Source organism: Hippopotamus amphibius, chromosome X, assembly GCF_030028045.1.
Source record: "Hippopotamus amphibius kiboko isolate mHipAmp2 chromosome X, mHipAmp2.hap2, whole genome shotgun sequence".
Lineage (NCBI taxonomy): Eukaryota > Metazoa > Chordata > Mammalia > Artiodactyla > Hippopotamidae > Hippopotamus > Hippopotamus amphibius.
In genome coordinates, this window is record NC_080203.1 from 68,802,078 (window position 1) to 68,822,390 (window position 20,313).

The 20,313-nt window shown below is 37.9% G+C and overlaps 2 pseudogenes; one reads left to right on the plus strand and one right to left on the minus strand.

Moving 5' to 3' along the window:
* Positions 1-13,478: 13,478 nt before the first annotated feature.
* LOC130841983 (heterogeneous nuclear ribonucleoprotein A1-like) lies at positions 13,479-14,669 on the minus strand (annotated as a pseudogene).
* A 4,466-nt stretch (positions 14,670-19,135) lies between these two features.
* LOC130842518 (RNA-binding protein 7-like) lies at positions 19,136-19,938 on the plus strand (annotated as a pseudogene).
* Positions 19,939-20,313: the final 375 nt, after the last annotated feature.

Below are 20,313 nucleotides of genomic sequence, written 5' to 3' on the forward strand. Positions count from 1 at the left end.
GGTTGTTTAAGAGTGAATTGTTTAGCCTCCATGTGTTTGTATTTTTTGCAGTTTTTTTCCTGTAATTGATATCTAGTCTCATGGCATTGTGGTCTGAGAAGATGCTTGATATGATTTCAATTTTCTTGAATTTGCTGAGGTTTGATTTGTGACCCAAGATGTGATCTATCCTGGAAAATGTTCCGTGTGCACTTGAGAAGAAAGTGTAGTCTGTCGTTTTTGGATGGAATGTCCTATAAATATCAATTATGTCAAGATGGTCTAATGTGTCATTTAAAGCTTGTGTGTCTTTATTGATTTTCTGTTTGGATGATCTGTCCATTGATGTAAGTGGGGTGTTCAAGTCTCCCACTATAATTGTGTTACTGTCGATGTCCCCTTTTATAGCTGTTAGCATTTGCCTTATGTATTGAGGTGCTCCTATATTGGGGGCATAGATATTTACCATTGTGATATGTTCTTCTTGAATGGATCCCTTGATCATTATGTAGTGCCCTTCCTTGTCTCTTTTAATAGTCTTTACTTTCAAGTCCAACTTGTCTGATATGAGTATTGCTACTCCAGCTTTCTTTTGACTTCCATTTGCATGGAATATCTTTTTCCATCCCTTCACTTTCAGTCTATATGTATCCCTTGGTCTGAAGTGGGTTTCTTGTAGGCAGCATATAGAAGGGTCTTGTTTTTGTATCCATTCAGCCAGTCTGTGTCTTTTGGTTGGAGCATTTAATCCATTTACATTTAAGGTGATTATTGACATGTGTGTTCCAATTACCATTTTCTTAATTGTTTTGGGTTTGTATTTGTAGGTGTTTTCCTTTTCTTGTGTTTCCTACTTAGAGAAGTTCCTTTAGCACTTGTTGTAAGGCTTGTTTGGTGGTGCTGAATTCTCTTAACTTTTGCTTGTCTGGAAAGCTTTTGATTTCTCCTTCAAATCTGAATGAGATTCTTGCTGGGTAGAGTATTCTTGGCTGTAGGTTTCTCTCTTTCAGGACTTTCAGTATATCCTGCCATTCCCTTCTGGCCTGCAGAGTTTCTGTAGAAAGGTCAGCTGTTATCCTGATGGGTTTTCTCTTATATGTTGTTTGTTGCTTTTCTCTTGCTGCTTTTAATATTTTTTCTTTGTGTTGAATTGTCGTTAGTTTGATTAATATGTGTCTCGGTGTATTTCTCCTTGGGTTTATTCTGTATGGGACTCTCTGTGCTTCTTGGACTTGGTTCATTATTTCCTTTCCCATGTTGGGGAAGTTTTCCACTAGAACCTCTTCAAATATTTTCTCAGACCCTTTCTTGTTTTCTTCTTCTTCTGGGATGCCTATAATTCGAATGTTGGTACGTTTAAGGTTATCACTGAGGTCTCTGAGGCTGTCTTCTAGTCTTTTTATTTTTTTATCTTTTTCCTGCTCTGTGGCGTTTATTTCTCCCATTCTATCTTCCAACTCACTTATTCGTTCTTCTGCCTCAGTCATTCTGCTGGTTAGAGCATCTAGAGTATTTTTAATTTCAGTTATTTTGTTATCCATTGCTGTTTGTTTTTCTGAGTTCTTATGAACTGTTTCTTGTACTTTCTCTAATTTGTTATCGAGATTTTGTATCATTTTTACTATCATTACTCTAAATTCTTTTTCAGGCATTTTTCCTATTTCCTCCTCATTTATTTGGTCTTGTGGGTTTTTTTCCTGCTCCTTTGCCTGCATGGTGTTTCTTTGTTTCCTCATGGTTGTCCAAGCTTTTGGGGTTGCTTGTCCTGGTGATACAGGTGTTTATAGAAGACTGTCCAAGCCTCAGACTAATGTCCAAGTATTGGATTAGACGAATATTCAGTCTAGGAAACACATACATGTATAAGACACACAATTATTGAATCCGTTAGGACATAAGGCTCTAGAAAGACCTGACAGAACCCCAGTGTGCTATCAGATATTCAGAGAGAAACCCAGCAGAAATTGACAACTGAAACAGAACAAATCAGAGACAAAAGCAAAAGCAAACAAACAACAAATAACACCCTACACATACAAACATCAATCCAGGGAGATTTTGTAAGCTAGGATCAAATATAGAAATGAGCTGGAGTACCACCAGAGAGAATGGAGATTCTCAGAATGTAATTAGACAACTGTACTAAGAACTAAGATAAAGACAAAAGCCTAATATTAATACCAAGGCAGTGCATCATCTGGAGAATAGAGCAAGGAGTCTGAGCAGACCGATAGTGTTGCTTATAAGTATGTTAAGATAAAATACACTTAAAATGGCTGGAAGAAAGGGGAACAGAAGAGCGTAATGTGGTTGGAAATATGCAAAGAGAAAGAAAGGAATAGAAGTGTATTAAGGAAAGGGATGAAAGGAAAGTATGAAAGATATTTTGTCCGTACTACCAAAAACTTAGCTAGATATAGAAGTATTTAAAAAGGCAAAAAAAAAAAAAAGAGTAAAAAATATCCTTATAAAATTATGTTGTAAAACTTGTAGATCCCTTAGGGCTAAGATCGTATTTAATAAATCAAAAAAAAAAAAAAAAGAGAGAAAGGAAAAAAAAAAAAATCCAGAACTGATCCCCGAATGGACCAGTTCAATAGGTATTGATACTACTATTTCTGTTTCCTTAGCGTCTCAGCTGTAAGTGTCCTTCTCCTTGCCTTGGGTTTTTTTTTTTTTTGCGTTATTCTGTGACCAGCAGAGGTTCCTTTATTGTTCGTCTGTAAGCCTCGGTGTGTGGGGAGGGAGAGGGTGCAATAGTGGCTCCTTCTCCTGGGAGTGAGTGAGCAGTGGCGCACTGTTGCTTCAGTCAGGCTTGGAGGTGCCTGTTGCAGAGGGCGCTGGTGGCTCAGGCATACACAGAAAGTCTTAGAGTTGGGCCTCTCTCGGGGTTTTTTCTTTTTGATGCTGGTTTTTTTTTTTTTTTCTCGGCAGCCTCCTTGCTGCTGGCGTTGCAAGGAGTTTTAATCTAGCCCCGCCCGAGCGCCTGAGGGTGCTTGTTATCCCTGAGTGCCTTAGGTGGCCCCGCAGGGCATCTCTCCGCTGCCTGTTGCAGAGGCACCGAAAGAGAGGGAGAGGCTATGCGCGCGGCTCCTCCCCCCCGGGAGCCTGCAGCCTCCAGCCGCCATCATGGCCGGGCAGCTCTCAGGGACCGGCACTCCTCTCCGCGGACCTCCTCCCTCCTGTCCTCTCGGTCCGTCACCCTACCGGCAACAATGTTTCTCCCCCTGAACCAGCTCTCCGGTTCCCACGCTCCCGCTCCTGGACCCTCCGTTCAGCCGCGAATCGATGTCTCGGTCCGGGAACGCTGAGCTGCGCTGCGGACCCTCCGTATGTTTCTCTCTCCCTCCCGTCTGCCACAGCTCCGCCGCTTCACCCTCTTTGAGCCCTTGTAGATGCCTCCCTACCGGCTATGTCAGGTTCCCCGCAGTCCTTTCTGGTGTCCGAGGCCGTCTGCTGGTGTTCAGCTGGTTCTCTGTGGGAATGACTGCGTCCTTCCGTGCATTCCCAATGCATCTGTGGAGAGGGATGCACTCCACGTCTCTCTACTTCACCGCCATCTTTTTCTCCAGTCCTGACATTTAATAGCTTTGTGGTCTTGGGCAAGGCACTTAATCTCTTGGAGTCCTCATTTTCTTATCTCTAAAATGGGGATGATAATTCCCTACCATGCAGGGTTCTTGTGAGGACTACTGATAATACATATGAAGATCTATCCCAATGCTTAGTGTATAATAGGTAAAAAGCAATATACAGTACCTGTTAAAATTTATACAGTCCCTGTTAAAATATAAAATATAATTTTATATTTTAACAGGGACTGTATAGAGTCTTTATAAAGAAAACTTTACATAGAGCTGCAAATGCATAACTGAGTGAGTCAAGAAAAAGGACATACACAGCACAATTGCAGTCAACAGTCAAACTTAAAATTTGGGAGTAAAAAGGAAAATGTGACAAAATTTTTCTGAGGTTCCTCTGAAAAATTAAAAAGGAGACAGCTTAAATATGGAAAACAGAATAAATGGTGTGTACAGGCTAATCTTGTCAGATGTTAAAATTTAATATAACCTAAAAAAATTAAATCAACTTGATACTTAGCATAAGAATGAAAAGACAGATCAATGAATAGAGCAAATAGCAAGGAAATAAACTTTATTATAATGCTTTAATAAATGATAAAGGAAATATGATACAATTGTGAAAGTAAAGATTTTCAATAAATAATGCTAAAACAACTGGTTAGCTATTTTGTAAACAATCCTGTCACATCATACAAAATAAATTCCAGTTGGAGAAAAAAAAGTAGTTATATGTTAAAAGAATTATTTAAAATAAATAAGAACAAGATTGGGGAAAAACAAAAACCTTGCAACAAATATAACAGAAAGATGGTCATATTCTTAATATAAAAACATTTCATACAAATTGGTAAGAAAAATGCCAGTAGATAAATGGGTGAAGGATATAGCTGATTCAATCCACAGAAGAAATGGCTAATAAACAAATAATAGGGCTTCCCTGGTGGCACAGTGGTTAAGAATCCAGCTGCCAATGCAGGGGACAGGGGTTTGATCCCTGGTCTGGGAACATCCTACATGCCCTGGAGCGACTAAGCCCCTGTGCCACAACTACTGAGCCTGTGCTCTAGATCTTGCAAGCCACAATTACTGAGCCCATGTGCTGCAACTACTGAAGCCCGCGAGCCTAGAGCCTGTGCTCCTCAACAAGAGAAGCCACCACAATAAGAAGTCTGAGCACTGCAATGAAGAGTAGCCCCCACTCTCCACAACTACAGAAAGCCAACGCACAGCAACGAAGACCCAATGCAGCCAATAAAGAGTAAATGAATAAATAAATAAATATTAAAAAAACAAAAAAGTAATAAATGTTTAGTTTCACTAAACCAAAGAATTTCAACTAAAAATAAACAATAACTGACAAATTAGCAAATTGGGTTTAGTGATACAGGAAATTTCATGCACTGCTGGAAGGAAAATTACGATTAGTGGGAGTGTAAATTAATATATTTCTGAGGGAATTACCTGGCAGTCCAGTGGTTAGGACTTGGCACTTTCACTGCCAGGGCCCAGGTTCAGTCCCTGGTCATGGAAATAAGATCCTACACGCCATGTAGCCAAAAAAATAACAAATACATTTTAAAAAATGAATAAACATTTATACTATAATGTTAAGTGAAAAAAGCAGGAATTGGGCACTTCTGAGAACAAATATAGCAAAATGTCACGTTGGAAAATAACATGGCAAAGTATTGGGTGGCTGATTTTTTTTTAATTTTTATTGGGGTACAATTGATTTACAATTTTGTATTAGTTTCAGGTGTACAGCAAAGTGAATGTTATACAAATACATGTCTACTCTTTTTAGTATTTTTTCCCATAAAGCCATTGGAGTATTGAATAGAGTTCCCTGTGCTATACAATAGGTCCTTATTAGTTATTTATTTTATACATAGTAGTATGTGTCAATCCCAATCTTCCAATTTATCTCTACCCCCCGTTACTCCCCTGGTAATGATAAGTTTATTTTCTACATCTGTAACTCTATTTTGATTTTGTAGATAAGTTCATTTGCAGCCTTTTTTTAGATTCCACATATAAGCCATATCACATGATATCTGTCTTTCTCTGTCTGACTTATTTCACTCAATATGACAAACTCTAGGTCCATCCATGTTGCTGAAAATGGATTATTTTGTTCTTTTTTATGGCTAATAGTCTATTGTATATATGTATCACCACTTCTTTATCCATTCCTCTGTTGACGGACATTTAGGTTGCTTCCATGACCTTGCTACTGTGAATAGTGCTGCAATGAATATTGGGGTGCATATATCTTTTTGAATTATGGTTTCCTCTGGATATATGCCTAGGAGTGGGATTGCTGGATCATATGGTAGCTCTATTTTCAGGTTTTTAAGGAACCTCCATACTGTTCTGCATAGTGGCTGTATCAATTTACATTCCACCAACAGCATAAGAGGGTTTCCTTTTCTCCACACCCTCTCCAGCATTTATTGTTTGTAGATTTATTGATGATAGCTATTCTGACCTGTGTGAGGTGATACCTCATTATAGTTTTGATTTGCATTTCTCTAATAATTAGTGATATTTAGTATCTTTTCATGTGCTTTTCAACCATCTGTATGTCTTCTTTGGAGAAATGTCTATTTAGATTTTCTGCCCATTTTTTGATTGGGTTGTTTGTTTTTTTGATATTGAGCTGCATGAGCTGTTTGTATATTTTGGAGATTAATCCCTTGCTGGTTGCTTTGGTTGCAAATATTTTATCCCATTATGAGAGGGTTTTCTTTTTTGCTTTGTTTATGGTTTCCTTTGCTATGCAAAAGCTTTTAAATTTTATTAGGTCCCACTTGTTTATTTTTATTTTCATTGAGTGGCTGGTTCTTAATAGTGAGCTTTTTCTGTTTTCCAAAGAGCTTTGAAATTTTTTCTCATATTAAAAGGGCAAACATGTTTACTGTTAAAAATTATTTTAAACAGTCCAGAATATTAAAATAGAAGAGGAAAAGTTTCTGTTCTACCCCTCATCTCACTACTTCCCAGAAGTTCTTACTGTAAGGCTTCCTGTGTATCCATTCAAACACTTTAAATATAAATATATATATAATTTTAAAATAATAACAACCAAAACAAAGAAGGTCTCATGCAAATATTTATACCTAAAATTGAGGGTAAAAAAGATCATTACCTTTTCATAAATTTACTTTGAAAACTATTGTAAACTTATTTATATTTTCAAGTAAACTTGTAAACACTATTATCTTTTAATTTTTTTATTTTTATTGAAATGTAGTTGATTTACAATGTTGTATTAGTTTCAGCTGTACAGCAGTGATTTAGCTATACATATATACACATATATGTGTATTGTGCATATATATATATATATTCTTTTCAGATTCTTTTCCATATATGTTATTACTACTGGGCATATACCCAAAGAAAACCATAATCCCAAAAGAAACTTGTACCATAATGTTTATTGCAGCACTATTTACAATAGGCAGGACATGGAAGCAACCGAAATGCCCATCAACAAATGAATGGATACAGAAGATGTGGCATATATACACGATGGAATATTACTCAGCTATAAAAAGGGATGAGATGGAGCTATATGTAATGAGGTGGATAGAACTACAATCTGTCATACAGAGTGAAGTAAGTCAGAAAGAGAAGGACAAATATTGTATGCTAACTCACATATACAGAATCTAAAAATGGTACTGATGAACTCAGTGACAAGAACAAGGATGCAGATACAGAGAATGGACTGGAGAACTCGAGGTATGGGAGGGGGCGGGGGGTGAAGGGGAAACTGAGACGAAGCGAGAGAGTAGCACAGACATATATATACTACCAACTGTAAAATAGTCAGTGGGAAGTTGTATATCAAAGGGAGTCCAACTCGAGGATGGAAGATGCCTTAGAGGACTGGGGCGGGGAGGGAGGGGGGGACTCGAGGGGGGGAGTCAAGGAAGGGAGGGAATACGGGGATATGTGTATAAAAACAGATGATTGAACCTGGTGTACCCCCCCCCCAAAAATAAATAAATAAATAAATAAAAGAAAAAAAAATAAAATAAAATGAAGGTAAAAAAAAAAGATATTGAATATAGTTCTCTGTTCTATACAGTAGGTTCTTGTTGGTCACCTATTTTATATATAGTAGAACACAATACTATCTTCATGAAAGACTTCACTGTACCCTTGAACTGTTCTACTGATATTTGCTTAGAAGACTACTATATAGAACAGATTGGCATTGATTATCATTGTACAGTGGTTTACAAACTACATTTCTACTGTTTCAGAGTACAGTACTTAATTCTTTTCAAAATGATACCAGTTACTACTGACAAAAGTGAAAATGTATATATTGAATTGATTTTTCATAGCCAGGAAACTTGTTTTTGTCTAGGTTCTGCTATTATTAATTGTATGTGTGATTTTGAGCACTTGAGAATTTTGAACTCATTTTTTTATCTGTAGAACTATAAAGGGTTTGGATTAAATACTTTCTACTGTTACTTCTAGCTTTATGTTTCTTTGATTTAATGAATCAAAAAAGATAGCAACAATTTGCCTGTTTCCCTTGAACATAGAGGCTCAGTGCATTCAAAGAATTTAATTGTAAAAATAATCCAATTTTAGTCAACTGTGTTTTGGTTATCCATTCTGTGTGTTTCCCCTTGCCTCATTTCTTTCATTATTCAGTTGGAGGCACAAAGCAACATAAGTAGGAAAAGGACAAAGTGAGAATAAATGTTACAGACAGAAGACATGTCAGTGTGAGCATGTACATACTTGACTGGCTGATTGACTATGACTGAACAACAAAGTCCAGTATAAATAATTTCTATATTACATTCCAGTTTTGTTTTTCTGAATCTTAGATTCTTCCTAGTATTTTATACTTCTGAGTTATATCTATTATTGACAATAGAGGTGAGCATAAAAAGTAGAATAGGTTTTGTCATTTTGTTGATTTTAAAGGCCATTTTAGTTAAGCTTGGCTTGGCTTAATATACAGTAATTAACTCCTAGGGAATTTGCTGGCAGTCCAGTGGTTAGCCTCAGTGCTTTCACTGCAGTGGGCTGGGTTCAGTCCCTGGTTGGGGAACTAAGATCCCATAAGCTGAGTGGCACAGCAAAAAAAAATAATAATAATAATTAACTCTCAAATTAAGATCTTTCTTCTAAGATTCATTCACAAGTTGCCCACTTGTCACAAAATTATTTCCCAAATTTAAACTTGCATTTTTATAATCACTATTATTCAAGTCTGAAATATCAAAAATCTATTTTCAAAATGGATTTAAATTTAATATTTCCTTTTGACAGCATCTTTCTAATACTAAAACTTGCATTACATATTTATTCATTTATAAATTCATTTCCAACTTGTTCCAGAAAATATAGAAAATGGTACTAGTTTACTAACATTCTATTTTTTAGAAATATAAATGGATGATGTTCACACCTCCAAATTAGCCAGAGGGTTTTGAACTAAAGTACTTAATTAACTGAGAATTTAAATACGCTTTTTCTTTACATGCCAACTAGTTTAGTTTGACTACTCTTTTACACTCTGGAAAATTATGTTGAAACACATAGTACATTATATATTGAATATTTATCCAATATCCAAAGAAATGCCCTGAGAAATGATATGGCAAACAAAAATATCAAAAAGTATATTTTAAAATGCTTCCAATTTTCTGATATAAACAAAGGTTAAATGTCAGAGAGCAAAAGCATGAAGATGGAAAGCAGCAACTAATAAATTTTGCAAAATGTAGTTTGAATTAAAGAAAAATAGTCCTGCTGCAAGAAAATAAATGAAAAAGCAAAGCCATGTAACATTAAAAGCAAACTGATTTAAAGATTAAGCTTTTAAAGTGTCAATTTATTTTAGAAATGATTCCCTTGACATTACAGTTTGTGCTGTATTTATGAAATATTGTAATTATGGAGACAACAGTAATGTGAAACCTGTTTTGATTTTTTTTAAGTTGTTGATAGACAACATTAGATGAGCTATATGCTGCAGTGATAAGAGAAAGTTGAGATTAAAAAAAGTCTGAAATAACTTGCATGCTTTCTATTGTGTATGAATTTTAGAGACTGCTATAGAAACACTGAAACGCAACCAGTAAAACAGGTCAAAATAGAAATATTTTTAAAATGATAATAAAATCAGTTTATGACCTTGGGAATAATTTTGTCTTTAGGCTCTATATAACTGCTTACATATTATTGAAGATCAATAAACATACCTCCTCAATGCCCATGGAAAGAGTGGTAGTATATATTAGGTAAACTTTAGTCTTTTTGGTAAATCAGCTAACAAATATAATATAGGCTCTTATTTAGATTATTTCTTTTTATATCATTGCCTACCTAATATTTTACTTTTTACTTCATTCAATTCCTGTAATTACCTTCATTCCCTTCAATTCACTCTGTAACAAGGGAGAGCTAAATCAGACTCCATGTTGGATCTGTTTCTTTAACTTTTGCTTTTCATTGTTTTTGTTATAATCATATATGACGGCCTGCCTCAAAGAACCCTGCCCCTCTGCCTGAATGATAAGCTAAAGTGCCTCTGTTCAGCTCACAGGCAATCAACCCTGCCCACCTGTGAACAGCTACAGAAAAGAAGAAATTAACACATCCCCCCACCAAGGCTGGTCATTTCAAGAGATGTTTTGCAAGAAAAAGTAAAGACACTTTTTCTTTACTTCCCCATGCCTCTCCCTCTTTATTCTGCCTTTTTTACTTTACTTCCTCACAATCTCTCTCTCTATGATTCTATAAAAGAAACTGGCATCCAGACCTTGATAAGATGGTTTTTTGGAAACACTAGTCTACCATCTTCTCAGTCTTCCAGGTTTCTGAATAAAGCTGTATTCCTTGCCTCAACACCTCATCTCCGATTCATTGGCCTGTTGTGCGGCAAGTAGAGAGAGCTTGGACTTGGTAACAAATTTGGCTTAGCCAGCCAGGAGCCTTGCTGCTTGTGGCTAGCCAGCCCTGGTCAGGCAATACTGGGGCAAGGCCCTAGCAGCTGCCAGGACCATTTGTCCTGAGGATCTTCCCTTCAAAGTTCCCTGAAGTAACACCGGCTACCCCAGCACTTGGCAATTGAAGTAAGGAACTGACAAACTTCAATTTGGAGCTATGAGTCAACCAACTCGATTCAATTCTGGAGGGTAAATTGCTCCAGCATGCAAGTGGGGAACATATTCACCCCTCAATCTGGGCTTTTCCTTTACAGGACAAACACATCTGGTTGGGGTACCCTGTTGGAGGGGAGGAATTGTTGTCAGACCCTACCTGATTCTTGGAACTTGTTCACTGGGAACTAGTTCATTGGTTTTGGGGAACTAGTTCATTGGTTTTCATCTTGATTTTGTCTTCATTTTGTGTGCATCTATGTTGGAATTTGCACCTTTTGTGATGGAATTTGCCTGCATCTTTTGTGTTTTGGTGTTATCAAACTTATAAAAATGGAAAACACTCCATCAATCCCAAAGGAGAGCCCTTTGGGGCATATATTAGATAAATGGGCAAAACCATAGCCATGAGCCTATGACTAAGAAAGGTATGATATACTATTGTAATAGGGTGTGGACCTAATATATGTTAGGATCAGAAGAACGATGGCCCCTGAATGGCTCAATTATTATACAATCTCTCAGTTAGACGCATTTTGCAAAAGGGCAGGGAAAAGAGATGGGATTCCATATGTAGGAGCATTTATGCTACTGCGTCAGAAGGAAAAGGAGTCAGAAGGCTGCCACCTTATGGTGCAATGGTCTGAAAGGAAACCCAAGGGGCAACCTGTTCTACAAGGGAAGCGGGAGAAAATGAGAGTAGAGACATATTATTTCAAAATTTAACCCCCACTTCAGCCAATCCATTTCCCCCAATGGCTGAGCAGGCTGCTCCAGCAGTCATTCCAACTGCCCCCCCCCCCATGTCACTTTCGTGTTCACCACCTGCTGTTTCCCCTACACATGGGGATCAAATAGAAGTTTTTATGTTAACCCCCCAGAGCACAGGGATCTGGTGTAGTATCACCATTTAAGACCTGACAGGGCGCCCAATTTGGACTGGGAGCCACTTCTACAGCAGGACAATTTCCCATGCCTCAATATCCTGTAAGGGGCTGGGGAATCCCTTGGATTTGAGGTGTCTGATACTGATTTCCCCACAGGAACCCTGGGTAACATTGACATTGGGGAACAAGTTGATTAACTTTCTAATAGATACGGGTGCCACATATTCTGTGGTAAACACCAAGGTGGCACAGAAAACATCTCAGTCTATCCCAGTCATGGGAGTTTCTGGAGAAGGACAAAACCATTCATTCTTACAACTTCTAGAAGGCCAACTAGGGGACCTCATCCTACAGGGCCATGGATCACAAGTGAACATGGATCTCTCCTTCCCCAAGGTACAGGCCCTTTTGTCTAGCCATTTTATGGCCCAGTCTGCCCCAGACATCAGGTGCAAAAGAAACTGGTGTTCCTCAGACTCCAATGAATGATTTGTTCCAATTGGCTTATTCAGTTTTCAATAATAGGGTTATGGCCAAAAAAGCTGAACACACTCAGAGAAATATGCAAGAGGCCCACATGATTGCAGTGGCTTTGTCTGCCCAGAGACCAACAAAGGGGAAACAAAGTCATCTTAGCAGAAACTTGCCTTGATCTTTGAAAGGCAAATGTCATATCTGGTCTTCTCAGAAACCCTTATCTTTTTAAAATGTAAATTTTGAAAAAGTGGGTACAGTAACTTAGAACTTGACTTGTTTTCCACAAACATCAATAAAAAGGGTTTAGCCATCTAGACAAGTGAGCTTGATTTGTTCCATCTGCCAGAAACCCAATCTTAATCCAACCATTTGTAAACTGATGGGTTTTTACATTGCTGTACCTGACTCATGGCTGAAATTTTGAAATGAGAACTATGAAGTTTTTCTGTTTGTTTGTATGTGTGTATGTGTCTTTGTATAATATTGCTGAGATTAATCTGTAAATGAGCTCCATTTAATTGGCTTAAAGAAAAGTAAGCACTTACAAAACAAATAATTCTAAATACAAGAGAAATTAAGCTAAGTGAATTTCAGGTTCACATGAACTGGGAAATATTTAGTTTTAATGTTTAAGTTTGTTGATCTAGTTAATATAGACATGTCTTTAGAGCTATCAGCATTAAGTATAGTACTTTCACTGCACCTAGATTTAATAGAAGTTAAATGAAATCTTGTTATATTTGTTGTAAATTTGTCAGCAAGAAAAATAACGATATGATGAAACTTTAAAGTAAATGTAAATGAGATAAGAGCTTTTAGGTAAACTGTAAGAATAATTATGTTCTTTTTTTTTTTCAAGAGGGTATTAAATCATTTATTGATTACACATGATAATGGATGATACACAAGCTTCATTCCCATCTGTAACTTTATCTGGTACCATAATTCAATTTAGATATATTGCATAGGATGTGCCAACAATCATAATATTAATAACCAAAAAAATTCTGTGACTTTGCTTGGGTGACCCTTTTAAAGGTGAACTCCAGATCACAACACAGTAACTGTCAGTTCAACTACACCACGGTTTCTGAAGACAATAGCTTCTCCACCAAAGCAGGTTGTAAATAAATTTCAAATGGAACCTGGCATCACCCTGAAGGAATTCTAACTTCACACTGTTGGGGTAATTTACCAAAATGGCTTCAGAGTAGACTAACTTTACACAGCACATTTTAAAAAAGACACATTTATTCAGCATCATGATCAGACTATTACATTTAGCAATCAACAGCATGGGTGCAAAAAAAAAAATCTACATTAAAACCCTTTGTTGGAATGCTTTACACTTTCCACAGAACAGAAACTAAAATAACCTGTTATACAATTAGTCACAAAAACAGTCTTCGAGTTTTTTTTGCCCATACACATGAGTATTGTCTAAAACATGTCTTCTTTGTAGCAGCTAGGCCCTGCCACCACTGTGCTTGGCTGAGTTCACAAATCTGTTGTAACCTGTAGCTTCCCTGTCACTTCTCTGGCTCTCCTCTCCTGCTAAGCTTTGTTTCCTGGCAGTAATTAAAACCTCTGCCATTGCCATAGCTACTGCTGCTGCTGGAACCACCATAGCCACCTTGGTTTCGTGGTTTGGCAAAGTATTGGCCTCCACCGCCATAGGGGCCAGAACTTCTGCCTCCAAAGTTCCCTCCTTTCATGGGTCCAAAATTTGAAGATTGATTGTTGTAATTGCCAAAATCATTGTAGCTTCCACCACCTCCAAAATTGCTTCCATCATTACCAAATCCATTATAGCCATCCCCACTGCCACCATATCCACCACCACCACAGCTGCCACCAAAGCCACCTCGACCACTGAAGTTTCCTCCATGACCAAAGTTGTCATTCCCACCAAAACCACCTCCACGACCACCACCAAAGTTTCCAGAACCACTTCGACCTCTCTGACTCGATGAAGCACTAGCCATCTCTTGCTTAGATAGGGCTTTCCTTACTTCACAGTTGTGGCCATTCACAGTGTGGTATTTCTGAATGACAATCTTGTCTACGGAGTCATGGTCATCAAAGGTTATGAAAGCAAAGCCTCTCCTTTTGCCACTGCCTCAGTCAGTCATGATTTCAATCACTTCAATTTTCCCATACTGTTCAAAATAATCTCTTAAGTGATGTTCCTCAGTGTCTTCTTTAATGCCACCGACAAGAATCTTTTTCACAGTTAAGTGGGCACCAGGTCTTTGAAAATCTTCTCTTGAGACGGCCCTCTTTGGTTCCACAACTCTTCCATCCACCTTGTGTGGCCTTGCATTCATGGCCGCATCCACCTTCTCCACAGTGGCATAGGTGACAAACCCGAAGCCTCTGGAGCGCTTCGTGTTTGGATCCCTCATTACCACACAGTCTGTGAGCGTTCCCCATTGCTCAAAATGGCTCCTCAGACTCTCATCGGTTGTTTCAAAGCTCAAACCTCCGATGAAGAGCTTCCGCAGCTGTTCGGGCTCTTTGGGAGACTCTGACTTGGACATGACGGCAGTGGAGGGGGGAGACGTCAACGATGCTTACTCGGCGGTGTCCACAGGCAGAAAGGAGTAACCTATCAAACGCATCTTAATTATGTTCTTTTTTAAAAATTTATTTATTTTATTTATTTATTTTGGATGTGTTGGGTCTTCTTTGCTGCATGCAGGCTTTCTCTGGTTGTGGTGAGTGGGGGCTATTCTTTGTTGTGGTGCACAGGCTTCTTACTGGCTTCTCTTGTTGTGGAGCACGGGCTCTAGGCATGTGGGCTTCAGTAGTTGCACCACATGGGCACAGTAACTGTGGCTCGTGGGCTCCAGAGCACAGGCTCCATAGTTGTAGCGCATGGGCTTAGTTGCTTCACAGCATGTGGGATCTTCCTGAACCAGGTATCAAACCCATGTCCCCTATATTGGCAGGTGGATTCTTAACCACTGCACCACCAGGAAAGTCCAAGAATAATTATGTTCTAAAAAAATCACCTAAGATCATCTTAGATGATTTATGATCCTAATGATGTTCTAAAATCATCTTCAGATTTTAGTAACTATTACTTATCTCTTGGTTTTCACTAGAAATTAATGTTTTTAAGAGTTGGGGACTCTAATTTAAATATGTAAATAAAGCTACTGAAAATAAGAAAACACTTCAATATGGTAGAATGTGTGTTTCCAGTTAAGAAGGTATGAGAAATGGAATTACATTTTACTGAGAAAGTTTTGTACATGGTCAGGATTAACTAAATTTAGATTGAAGTTAACTAAGTAGATGGATTTTGTTAAGTAAGCTAATACCAGACTGAAATTTGATCTGTTAGAAGTGCTCTTTTTTGATAACAGATTGTATGAGTTTCTGTGCCCTTAGGTGATACATATTTATTTTCTTTCAGTCCTTTTGTTACTTTGGTTAAATGAATAAGTATTGTTTCACAGTGACCTATGATCCTGGTGTGTTTTTTAAACTTTTTGATATTTTTAACAAACTTCCCAAATATCAAAATCTGACTAAAGTTTTTTAGCCTCCAGCTGACTCTGGGGTACTTCAAAAGAACATCTCTGAGACATCTTAGAGAGAAATGTCAAGCTTACTTGGTAAGTTAAATTACTTCAAAAGCATTGTCAAGTGATTGGAGATGAATCTTAGGTTATAGTGTAAGGATAAATGTCATTTAAATATAGGCCAAAATTTATATGGAATCCCAAACATCTGATATGTCTGGATATGTTATCAATCATAATACTAGTTATTCTAAAATGTTATATCCAAGTTTCCTGCTAATTACATTGTACTCAAATCTTTTACTATGCTATTTTTAGCTTTGTCCTGATGCTTTTAAGACTGATAAAAAGGAACTTTTTAACAAATATAAGTTTTTGATAGCTTTTAGATAATATCACTGGACTGGATAACAAATAACAAAACTAATGGGAAAACCTGATTACTTCATCCAGCTCAATGGGAATTAATTACATGGGACCGAATGAACTGGTAGATATGATTTATAACTTTATGACTTTGGGAAATATACTGGCTTTAATCCTTGTTTTTTCTTTTTTTTTTTTTTTTTGGAAAAACATTTTTCTCTTATGCTACAACCTACAAGTTGATAAAGTATGCCTTTGTAAAGAAAGACAAAACATTTATCTTTTTCTCTGTACTTGATTCTGCCAGAATTTGGTGTCTCCACCTGGCTCTCCTATGGATTTGATATTATGCTAATCATTGTTCTAATTTGTTCTTTGCTTCCAAATTGTTTGTACTTTGTGTCTCCCTGCTGCACTATATCTTTGTCAATGTTACCAACTGCATTACTTATATCCTGTTTATTTTATAAGACTGTTGTCTCTTACAGTACCCAATGTGTAACCAGGCCTCCAACAAAACTTCTATGGCTAAACATCTTAAGGAAATGTATCACATTTATAATATAAAATAATTGTAATGATGTGATTCTAGGTATGGGAAGAAGCAACAAGGGAAAATGTCTCCTGGATCATAATTAGACAGTGGATCCAGAGAATCTTTAATTATCAATAGGGCTTAATCTGAAAATTAGCACCTGGAGTGGCATATCAAGAATTTTCACCTGACCTAGGATGAGCCTCCCAGCACCATGGGACAAAATTTGATCATGAAATGTCTCCCAAATACTGGTAAAATTCCTGAGCAAGAGGAGAGGATCAGCCATCTGCAGCTGCAGCCCTCCAATGTGAGCTGCTGAACCCTGAGAAAACTCAGGAAAGAGAAGAATACCTGCCATCTAGCAGCCATCAGACTGCAGCCACTTCTATGGTGAGCCCTGTGGAAACTCAGGATGTGAAAATACAGGATACAGGCCCCAGACAGCTGTGGTACATATGAAAAAAAAATGATTTCCATGAGCCCAGACTCTTGCATCTTCCCATAGGTAGAAAAAAGCTAAATTCCTTAACTTGAGATGCAGCCTCCTGGGTTTGAAGTCCTCAAAAATTCCTGATAACTCTCAACTTTTAGGTTGTGAATATTTTTAAATCTACATGCAGAAAGTAGACAATTCCAAAGTAGAACAAAAGATAAATGTCAACATTTGGAACACCAACACTGATGGCGGAGACTCCCAGAAAGATCCATTTGGTGGAGCAGTTAGAACATTGTTGCCCCTTTTCCCACAAGATTGCGGAGTGGACATTGACAGTGGAGAATTGTAACAGGGAAGAGCTAAATCGAACTTCTTGTAGGATCTGTTTCTTTGACTTTAACCTTTGCTTTTCATTGTTTTTGTTATTATAATTATATATGATGGCCTGCCTCAGGGAACCCTGCCCCTCTGCCTGAATGTTAAAGTGCCTCTGTTCAGCTCACAGGCAGACAATCAACCCTGCCCACCTGTGAATGGTTGCGGAAAAGAAGAAATTAACACATCCCCTCACCGAGGCTGGTCATTTCAGGAGATGTTTTGCAAGACTGATGGCCCCTTCACTTTACTTCCTCACAGCCTCACCCTCTCTATTCTGCCTTTTTGCTTTACTTCCTCACTGCCTCTGCTTCTCTGATTCTATAAAAGAAACTGGCATCCAGACCCTGATAAGATAGGTTTTTTGAGACACTAGTCTGCCATCTTCTTGGTCTGCCAGCTTTCTGAATACAGCTGTATTCCTCACCTCAACACCTTTTATCCAATTCACTAGCCTGTTGTGTGGCAAGCAGAGTGAGCTTGGACTCAGTAACAACTCTAACTCTTCAGAAATCCTAGGCAAATATCTTCATAGATGTATTGAGAAACCAGAACCAAGAAGCAAACATAGATAATGATACAAACTGATAAAATCTTGTGTTTTTAAATTAGAGATTTAGTGTTCTCCCTACAGTCAATCCAGACTGAATTATCTATAAAGGGTATTAGTAACTTTTTTACACAAGCAATTATTTAGGAGATAACAATAATAAGTTGTCCTTTGAGCAAGTTCTGGTACAAGAGCAGGGGCTTCTCTTCATTGTGGTGCATGGGCTCCTCATTGCAGTGGCTTCTCTTGTTGCAGAGCACAGGTTCTAGGCACATGGGCTTCAGTAGTTGCAGCACATGGGCTCAACAGTTGTGGTTAATGGGCTCTAGAGCGCAGGCTCAATAGTTGTGGCTCATGGGCTTAGTTGCTCCCTGGCATGTGATATCTTTCTGGATATTGAACCAAGTCCCCTGCATTGGCAGGTGGATTCTTAACGACTGTGCCACCTAGGAAGTCCTCATGATTTGGATTATGAAACACTGTCATGGCTACTTTACTCAAGTCTTGCAATATGATTTTACAGGATTAAGATACTTGATACTAAAATACAAAAAGCAATGTCCTAGTTGAGCAATTTTTAAGTGTTATACCCTTACTTATAATACTTCCATATAATTCCCAGGAAAGTGTAAAGAATGGTTTATTAATTGCTCTGACTTCCTACATCACACTGTCCAGATATTCTGAGGAGTTAAAAGGAATGTAGTCAACATTGTCCAATGCCTTAAGAAGATGCATAATAAAAAGAGGAGATGAGGCACAGATAAATATGATTGACTTTGGAATAAGGGAGTAATTTTAAAGGATAAAATAGCAACTGAGAAACATTCAAATGAAGGAGGCATCTTCCGGGGGCTTCCTTTGTCATTCCCCATTCTGGTTTGCACTTTTCCTTCTTTTGGCCCTTTTTTAGTTTTTGTTTTCCTCCTTACAATTAAGAAGATACCCAAAACCTCCAATTCACAGAGGCACTAGGCTACTTAGGCTTTCTGTGTCTGTTTCTTACCTCAGCAATCCTCACTTGACTGCTACTCTTAAGAAATAGCAACAGGTAGTTATTAAACATTTCTAGGACCTAATAATTTTAGTAATAGCTGAAAAGCCACTAGATGCCTGGTACTTAGAGAAGTCTATAGAATTCAGTAAAAATTCCAATCTCTTCAAAGGGCTGACATTTCAGGATATAGTGTTTCTGTCAAAAAAAATGCCCCAAAACAGGTTTTAAAATGTGTGTATGCACGTCAGCAGTGACCCTTTGGCCTTTTTCAGGAGGGGGCAAAGCTGAGATGGAGGCAGTGGCAGCCGAAGCGGATCGCACTCTCTTTGTGGGCAACCTTGAGATGAAAGTGACCGAGGAGCTCCTTTTCGAGCTGTCCTACCAGGCTGGGCCAGTAATAAAAGTGAAAATTCCAAAAGGTAAGGATGGTAAACCAAAGCAGTTTGCATTTGTGAATTTCAAACATGAAGTATCTGTTCTTATGTCATGAATGTGCTTAACGGAATCAAACTTTTTGGAAGGCCCATCAAAATTCAGTTTAGATCAGGAAGTAGCCACAGGAGGTCAGTTTGTCCTATCCCCAGCATCATGTTGGAAATTCAAGCCTTACTTCCACATTTCCTAGCAGATATGAAAGGGCAGTGGATAACATGACTCCATCAGCATAGATAATTCAAAGCTCTTTTTCTTCCTCAGAAAATTTTCAGAGACAAGCAGTGATGAACAGTGCTTTGAGATAGATGTCATATGGAGGGAAATTTAGTTCCCCACATCAGGATCAGTCAGGATTTTCCCCATCAGCTCAATCACATAATCATACTTTTAACCAGTCTTCAAGCTCCCAGTGGCACCAAAATACGCCATTATCACAGCTAAAAGTCAGACAGAATTCTTATCCCTACATAGTGGATAGACCTCATAGCTGTGAACAGCGTTACACTGATCATGGGTCTGACCATCATTACAGCGGAAACAGATGATTTCTTCTATGAAGACAGGAATCACGATGGCTGGAGCCATGACTATGATAGCAGGGGAGACAGTGGTAAAGATGGGAAATGGCGCTCATCTCGACACTAACAAGTGTTAAAAGGATGTTTTCATGGGGTCATTCTAGGCCCTTTTTGTTAAGTTGTTTCTGGGAATTTTTCTTAAAAAAACTGTATAGAGTAGCTTTACAAGTGGCCACATTTCTTTATAAAATTTTTAAAATCTACTTGCAGTCAAATACAGAAATGAGAAGAACTGTGGTTCTGGTTTTATTACATTAATAACCTTTCACCTCAGGGTTTTAAGAAGAGGAAAGGGTTTTATATAGAAGAAAGTGCCACAATTCCTCATCATTTTAGACAATTGAGGAAGGGATGTATTATATGGATTGGTTGCATTATGAAGCAAGTATTTTAATTATCTGTTATCTTTTTGTATTGAAAGAAGTTTCTTGTTAGTGACCCA